Below are 8,704 nucleotides of genomic sequence, written 5' to 3'. Positions count from 1 at the left end.
TCCTGCACCTAAATATAAATAGTACCGGCACCCAAAATGAGTACCGAGTCTATGTCAGTCCAAGTCAAGTACTGGTTTGAGGCATCAAACCAGTGCTGAGAATGAGAATCCACCGCAGGCTAGGAACAGACAGTTGGTTTGAGGCATCAAACCAGTGCTGAGAATGAGAATCCACCGCAGGCTAGGAACAGACAGTTGCTAGCTATGTTGCATCCTCATCTCATGTTCTTGGCAGGTGTGATTAATGAAGAAGCAAGATCAGATCTAAATCACTGAATCTGTGCAAACATGTGACATGCATGCAGACTGAGGAGGAGACATGTATGATAACCTGTAATTCATTGTCAGCAGGCCTACTGTCATTCAAATGACTCCCTTATCTATTGTACTTGTGCAGCACGGTTCCCATTTGATGATAGACACAGACAGTTTGCTTAAAGTATCATCTAATATCATCATAAAGTGATGCAAGGTGCTGCAAAACACCCTAAATGGATGTTTTGAAAGAAAAGCGAGAAAAGCGCCATATAAAATCCATGTATTACAGTGGGCCCTCAGAACAGAGGTTGTTGGAGGTCGTTCGGAACACTGAAAGGTCCGTAACTTTGAAATTCACTTAAAAATTGCATCAAACCTTTATAGAAAATGTTAATTGCATATTTACAATGCGTTTTCTAATCCTTTTAACCAGATACTGTAAATATCTGATGTATTTTTAGCACATGCCTTAGTTTTTGCATTGAGTACATGGTTTGATATTGCCTGTTTGTTATTATAATGTTATTGTAATCATAATCATCCCTTAACTCGTATCTGGGCCGTATCAAACATCACAGAGGAGTGCTGATACGTTCAGGTTTCTCCTGTCCATTCGTTACTTTACAAATCACAAAACTGATCCTAGATCAGCACTCTTACTTTGAGACTTCCATCAATGTCTTACCTGTGGATCGTAACACGCTGAAATGTATTCACACAAGCACTGTTCAGATTGGCTGTGAACTGAAAGATTGACATTTATAATCAACTAAAGCAATATAAATAGTCTTTGACAAACCCCATTTGCTGAAATATAAGAACGGGTCGACCATACAGGAGGGCAATTGTTGGGGCATGGACGATTGGTACTGTGTATGCTGTAATCTTTATGAGCCCACATTATGAGTAAATCGTTCATTAAGGCTCCCATGGCTGCATTTATCAGCACTACTTCACTTTAAGTGAGAGAGCTTTTGATATTGTAATAAAGCCTGGTATAGCTAGCTACTACTGTGTACTGTCCCGATGTATATATTGTAGCTAGCTACTACTGTGTACTGTCCTGGAGATAGGTGCACAGGGATGTTAACATGTGTACTTACGAGATTACATACGTTTGGAAGGGAAGGTGTTTATATGTATGTGTAATAATTTAAGATACTGAATATATCAAGAGTTTTCACCCCAGAATTACGTAAGGTGAAAAGCTGTTTTTGCTGAAAGTACCCAGGGCCTCTTGGGTCGTATTCTCCCCAAACAAAGTGGTTAGTGATCAGAGGCCCCAATTCTCCCCATCACTCTGGGTCCATGTTCACCATGCAGCTCAGCTCCTAGCGGAGATGTAGAGAGCTAGAGTTTAGGAGTGGGGAAGGAGTGAGCCCACTGACTTAATCAACTATCATTCTCCCCTCTCCATTGGATAACCGCTGAAATAGGCATCACCGCCCTCCTCTGCAGTTTCTCTGATTTAATTTTACCCCTCATTTTACTGTCTGTATGGTCCTCTTTGTAACTGACCATTCTCTTCCGCTCCAGATTCCAATATATAATCTTCTTCTCTTTCTTTAGCCCTTACTGTTTCGGCTCAGTATCATTTGTTAATAAGCCACATTAGAATTCAATAGACATGCAGCAACATGTTTTTTTGCTGTTCTCTGGGGGAGAAGAGATGTTAGTAAATTATGACAGCAGCAATTAAAACTTATGACGCTACAAAGTGCAATAACTGTCTGTCCAGATGTAGGGTATTATGTCCATCTAATTGTAACACCCCTTGGTACGGCTCTGAGGGAAAGAATTGAGGGAAAATTCTCATAATTTGTCCTTTCCAAAAAGGGAATATTAGAAAACACAGCCCAAACTGTAATTTAAATGTGAATCTTGGGAGGTTAAGTTCTGAAATTTCAACACCAATCTTGTTAGTCGCTCTTCTCAGAATGAAAGTACACTTTCTTCTCTGTTGAAAGATCCGTTATTGATTTTTTTTATTTTGTCACCATAGTTAGACCATTCTTAGATCATTCTTAGATCATTCTTAGATCATTCTTACAATTGACTCTGGTGGCTTAATTTCTCTTACCAAAATAGTGTAGTAGCCTCAGGGTAACAAAGAATATACCTTGATAATCTATAATCTCAGAGTTCATAAATTCTGATAAAAAAGAATGTCTATCTCAAATTCGCTTGCTGCTTTTGAATTAACAGAAGTCATAATGTTGTTTCTACATGCTCTGTGTCTTAACCTGTTAAGATATAGCGTAGTTATCCTACATCTTCTCTGTGGTTCACTAACTAGAAAACGGCAAATAAAGGTTCGGAGCTTGGAAGGGGCACAGATATGATCGGTTAAGTGGGCTGGAGCATTGCATGAACATGAAGTCAATGTTTTTTTGCAACCTAATTAAAGGGTGGTAGTATATTAACAACTGATTACCTTCTCTGTCTCTTGAGATCCATGTCAACACCCCGTGGAACATATGTCACTGCATATCAAAACTTTGATTAAGGCTGAGAGAAACACCGACTCAAACCAGGTTTAGCCCTTGATTCAGTTTCCAGGCTATTTTAAATGTAAATTTATTTTTATTTCAACAAGCCCTCTACGGGATGCGTTCTGCCCAGGTAAGCATATTTACTTTGGTGTGATTCTAAACTAATTTGAATAAATCTGTGAAACCCAATTTGGTGTAATTGAGCCTTAATTTCGGAACACCTGCAACTGGATTAGTGACTGACATTAAGTTGTTTTGCTGCACTGGGCCTCCAAGTGCTCCATAACTTTGGATTATAATTTTTTTTTAAAATTGCATAACACCATATGTGCTTGACAGAATATGCAATGAGTTTGGCTGGTGTTTAAATTGACTGAGATATGGCCAAGAAACTGGAATAAAATACGCATCTAATCCATTTTACTCTCCCTGTCCTGGATACCGTGACAAAGGTTGTTTATTACCATTACGATCGCTGTATGATTATCAATACATATTAGAGTCCACCTCATAGACTAACAGGTCCATCAGGCTGTGACAGCTATGTAAACAAACTACGTCCCCAGCTTTAACCAGAGAAAACATTCAGGAAGGATGAGCCTACTTCACTCCAGCTGAAATCTGCCAGATAAGTTGAATGGCTGATTGTGTTAGTGGGAAGCCCAGCCCCTTGGCCATCAGCTTTTTGTGTGCTTATGCAGCAGCGTGATTTGTGCAATGCCAAACCCATCGATCCACTCCAAATTTGAACAATTACTGCCGCCTGGCATCCTCTTTCACTGCCTTTCATTGAGAATGGCTCTGTCGATAGTGCTGTTTATGACAAGATTAATGTGATCTGCCACTGACAGGATGTCATTAGGTGATTATTTCATTCAGAGATGGATACCAAAAGGAGGAGAGGAGGGTGGTGGTTAAAGGTAGGAGGAGAGGAAAAGGAGGAGGGAGGGAGGGAGGTAAAGTAAAACCAATGTTTGTAACCTGATTCAAAGATGCGCTGGTTACTCTTACACCTGTATAGTAACAATGTAACCACTCAAGTAGTAACACAATTGTATTACCATGTTGTTACATTACCACTCTATTAATTGCATAGTAATGGAGTGTGTTTATTTATTTACTACTGCCTGTTCCAGCTAGTGTAGAGGAGATTACTACTGCCTGCTCCAGCTAGTGTAGAGGAGATTACTACTGCCTGCTCCAGCTAGTGTAGAGGAGATTACTACTGCCTGCTCCAGCTAGTGTAGAGGAGATTACCACTGCCTGCTCCAGCTAGTGTAGAGGAGATTACTACTGCCTGCTCCAGCTAGTGTAGAGGAGATTACTACTGCCTGCTCCAGCTAGTGTAGAGGAGATTACTACTGCCTGCTCCAGCTAGTGTAGAGGAGATTACCACTGCCTGCTCCAGCTAGTGTAGAGGCGATTACTACTGCCTGCTCCAGCTAGTGTAGAGGAGATTACCACTGCCTGCTCCAGCTAGTGTAGAGGAGATTACTACTGCCTGCTCCAGCTAGTGTAGAGGAGATTACTACTGCCTGCTCCAGCTAGTGTAGAGGAGATTACTACTGCCTGCTCCAGCTAGTGTAGAGGAGATTACTACTGCCTGCTCCAGCTAGTGTAGAGGAGATTACCACTGCCTGCTCCAGCTAGTGTAGAGGAGATTACCACTGCCTGCTCCAGCTAGTGTAGAGGAGATTACCACTGCCTGCTCCAGCTCGTGTAGAGGAGATTACCACTGCCTGCTCCAGCTAGTGTAGAGGAGATTACCACTGCCTGCTCCAGCTAGTGTAGAGGAGATTACTACTGCCTGTTCCAGCTAGTGTAGAGGAGATTAACACTGCCTGCTCCAGCTAGTGTAGAGGAGATTACTACTGCCTGCTCCAGCTAGTGTAGAGGAGATTACCACTACCTGCTCCAGCTAGTGTAGAGGAGATTACTACTGCCTGCTCCAGCTAGTGTAGAGGAGATTACCACTGCCTGCTCCAGCTAGTGTAGAGGAGATTACCACTGCCTGCTCCAGCTAGTGTAGAGGAGATTACTACTGCCTGCTCCAGCTAGTGTAGAGGAGATTACTACTGCCTGCTCCAGCTCGTGTAGAGGAGATTACCACTGCTTGCTCCAGCTAGTGTAGAGGAGATTACTACTGCCTGCTCCAGCTAGTGTAGAGGAGATTACCACTGCCTGCTCCAGCTAGTGTAGAGGAGATTACTACTGCCTGCTCCAGCTAGTGTAGAGGAGATTACCACTGCCTGCTCCAGCTAGTGTAGAGGAAATTACCACTACCTGCTCCAGCTAGTGTAGAGGAGATTACTACTGCCTGCTCCAGCTAGTGTAGAGGAGATTACCACTGCCTGCTCCAGCTAGTGTAGAGGAGATTACTACTGCCTGCTCCAGCTAGTGTAGAGGAGATTACCACTGCCTGCTCCAGCTAGTGTAGAGGAGATTACTACTGCCTGCTCCAGCTAGTGTAGAGGAGATTACCACTGCCTGCTCCAGCTAGTGTAGAGGAGATTACCACTGCCTGCTCCAGCTAGTGTAGAGGAGATTACCACTGCCTGCTCCAGCTAGTGTAGAGGAGATTACTACTGCCTGCTCCAGCTAGTGTAGAGGAGATTACTACTGCCTGCTCCAGCTAGTGTAGAGGAGATTACCACTGCCTGCTCCAGCTCGTGTAGAGGAGATTACTACTGCCTGCTCCAGCTAGTGTAGAGGAGATTACCACTGCCTGCTCCAGCTCGTGTAGAGGAGATTACTACTGCCTGCTCCAGCTAGTGTAGAGGAGATTACTACTGCCTGCTCCAGCTAGTGTAGAGGAGATTACTACTGCCTCCAACTAGTGTAGAGGAGATTACTACTGCCTGCTCCAGCTAGTGTAGAGGAGATTACTACTGCCTGCTCCAGCTAGTGTAGAGGAGATTACCACTGCCTGCTCCAGCTAGTGTAGAGGAGATTACTACTGCCTGCTCCAGCTCGTGTAGAGGAGATTACCACTACCTGCTCCAGCTAGTGTAGAGGAGATTACTACTGCCTGCTCCAGCTAGTGTAGAGGAGATTACTACTGCCTGCTCCAGCTAGTGTAGAGGAGATTACTACTGCCTGCTCCAGCTAGTGTAGAGGAGATTACTACTGCCTGCTCCAGCTAGTGTAGAGGAGATTACCACTGCCTGCTCCAGCTAGTGTAGAGGAGATTACCACTGCCTGCTCCAGCTAGTGTAGAGGAGATTACCACTGCCTGCTCCAGCTAGTGTAGAGGAGATTACTACTGCCTGCTCCAGCTAGTGTAGAGGAGATTACCACTGCCTGCTCCAGCTAGTGTAGAGGAGATTACTAGTGCCTGCTCCAGCTAGTGTAGAGGAGATTACTACTGCCTGTTCCAGCTAGTGTAGAGGAGATTACTACTGCCTGCTCCAGCTAGTGTAGAGGAGATTACTACTGCCTGCTCCAGCTAGTGTAGAGGAGATTACTACTGCCTGCTCCAGCTAGTGTAGAGGAGATTACTACTGCCTGCTCCAGCTAGTGTAGAGGAGATTACTACTGCCTGCTCCAGCTAGTGTAGAGGAGATTACTACTGCCTGCTCCAGCTAGTGTAGAGGAGATTACTACTGCCTGTTCCAGCTAGTGTAGAGGAAATTGCTACTGCCTGCTCCAGCTCGTGAGTTTGGTGTCAGTTCCCTCCGGTGTTGGGAAATGGCGAGAGTGGTGTAGACCTTGGATACTGACTGTCAGAGACTATTAGAAATGATCTTGGACCATGTGGTGAACAAACCTAAACTGGAAGCAAATTACGTTATAATGATAAAAGGCATTATGGACTCCATGCTACCCCTATTCTTCAGTTTGTTGTTAGAAGTAGGCTACAGTGGCGAAGAATGCAAGACAGACACTCTGACTGGGAAAGATGTGATATTAGCATTGTAGTTACAGTACTAGTCAAAAGTTTGGACACACTTACTCATTCAAGGGTTTTTCTTTATTTTTACTATTTTCTACACTATTTTCTGCAAACAATGAAATAACACATATATAATCATGTAGTAACCAAAAAAAGTGTTAAACAAATCAAAATATATTTATATTTTGCCTTGATGACAGCTTTGCACACTCTTGGTATTCTCTCAACCAGCTTCATGAGGTAGTCACCTGGAATGCATTTCAATTAACAGGTGTGTCTTGTTAAAAGTTCATTACAAATTTTGTGACCTCCCGAGTGGCGCAGTGGTCTAATGCACTGCATCGCAGTGCTAGCTGTACCACTAGAGATCCTGGTTTGAGTCCAGGCTCTGTCACAGCCTTGTCCCCTTCGTGCTCTAGTGACTCCTGTGGTGGGCCGGGCGCGTGCATGCTGACACGGTTGCCAGGTGAACGGTATTTCCTCCGACACATTGGTGCGGCTGGCTTCTGGGTTAAGCGGGCATTGTGTCAAGAAGCAGTGCGGCTTGGCTGGATCGTGTTTCGGAGGATGCACATTTGCAGCGATGGGGCAAGACTGTAACCACCAATTGATACCACGAAATTGGGGAGAATTTTTTTCTTCATAAAATAATAAAAAGTATGAAAAATTAGGAGACACATTTTTTTAAGAAAGGTAAATTGTGGAATTCCTTGTGTTGTGTTGTGACAAGGTAGGGATGGTATACAGAAGATAGCCCTATTTGCTAAAATACCAAGTCCATATTATGGCAAGAACAGCTCAAATAAGCAAAGAGAAATGAGAGTCCCTCATTACTTTAAGACATGAAGGTCAGTCAATCTGGAACATTTGAAAAACTTTCAAAGTTTCTTCAAGTGCAGTTGCAAAAAACATCAAGTGCTATGATGAAACTGGCTCTCATGAGGACCGCCACATCCTCTGCTGCAGAGGATAGGTTCATTAGAGTTAACTGCACCTCAGATTGCTGCCCAAATAAATGCTTCACAGAGTTCAAGTAACAGACACATCTCAAACATCAACTGTTCAGAGGAGACTGTGTAAATCAGGACTTCATGGTTGAATTGCTGCAAAGAAACCACTACTTAAGGACACCAATAATAAGAAGAGACTTGCTTGGGCCAAGAAACACGAGCAATGGACATTACACCGGTGAAAATCTGTCCTTTAGTCTGATGAGTCCAAATTTGAGATTTTTGTTTCAACCGCCATGTCTTTGTGAGATGCAGAGTAGGTGAACGGATGATCTCCACATGTGTGGTTCCCACCATGAAGCATGGAGGAGGAGGTGTGATGGTGTGGGGGTGCTTTGCTGGTGACACTGTCAGTGATTTATTTAGAATTAATGCATACTTAACCAGCTTGGCTACCACAGCATTCTGCAGCAATACACCATCCCATCTGGTTTGCGCTTTGTGGGACTATCATTTGTTTTTCAACAGGACAATGACCCAACACACCTCCAGGCTGAGTAAGGGCTATTTGACCAAGAAGGAGAGTGATGGAGTGCTGCATCAGATAAACTGGCCTCCACAATCACCCAAACTCAACCCAATTGAGATGGTTTGGGATGAGTTGGACCGCAGAGTTAAGGAAAAGCAGCCAACAAGTGCTCAGAATATGTGGGAACTCCTTCAAGACTGTTGGAAAAGCATTCCAAGTGAAGCAGGTTGAGAGAATGCCAAGAGTGTGCAAAGCTGTCATCAAGGCAAACGGTGGCTACTTTGATGAATCTCAAATCTATTTTGATTTGTTTAACACTTTTTTTGGTTACTACGTGATTCCATATGTGTTATTTCATAGCTCTGATGTCTTCACTATTATTATACAATGTAGAAAATAGTAAAATAAAGAAAAACCCTTGAATGAGTAGGTGTGTCCAAACTTTGACTGGTACTGATTGTAGAAGTACATTGAAATACAATGACAAGGCAATATGCAGGGAGACTTCAAAGAGGCTAGAGGGCTGGGCTAGAGAATTAAAAGAGAAACATATAACTCTATGATTGTGTGATGGCATTTCGCT

The sequence above is a fragment of the Salmo salar genome, chromosome 22 (assembly GCF_965601325.2).
Source record: "Salmo salar chromosome 22, fSalSal1, whole genome shotgun sequence".
Classification (NCBI taxonomy): domain Eukaryota; kingdom Metazoa; phylum Chordata; class Actinopteri; order Salmoniformes; family Salmonidae; genus Salmo; species Salmo salar.
Note: the sequence above shows the minus strand (reverse complement) of the source record.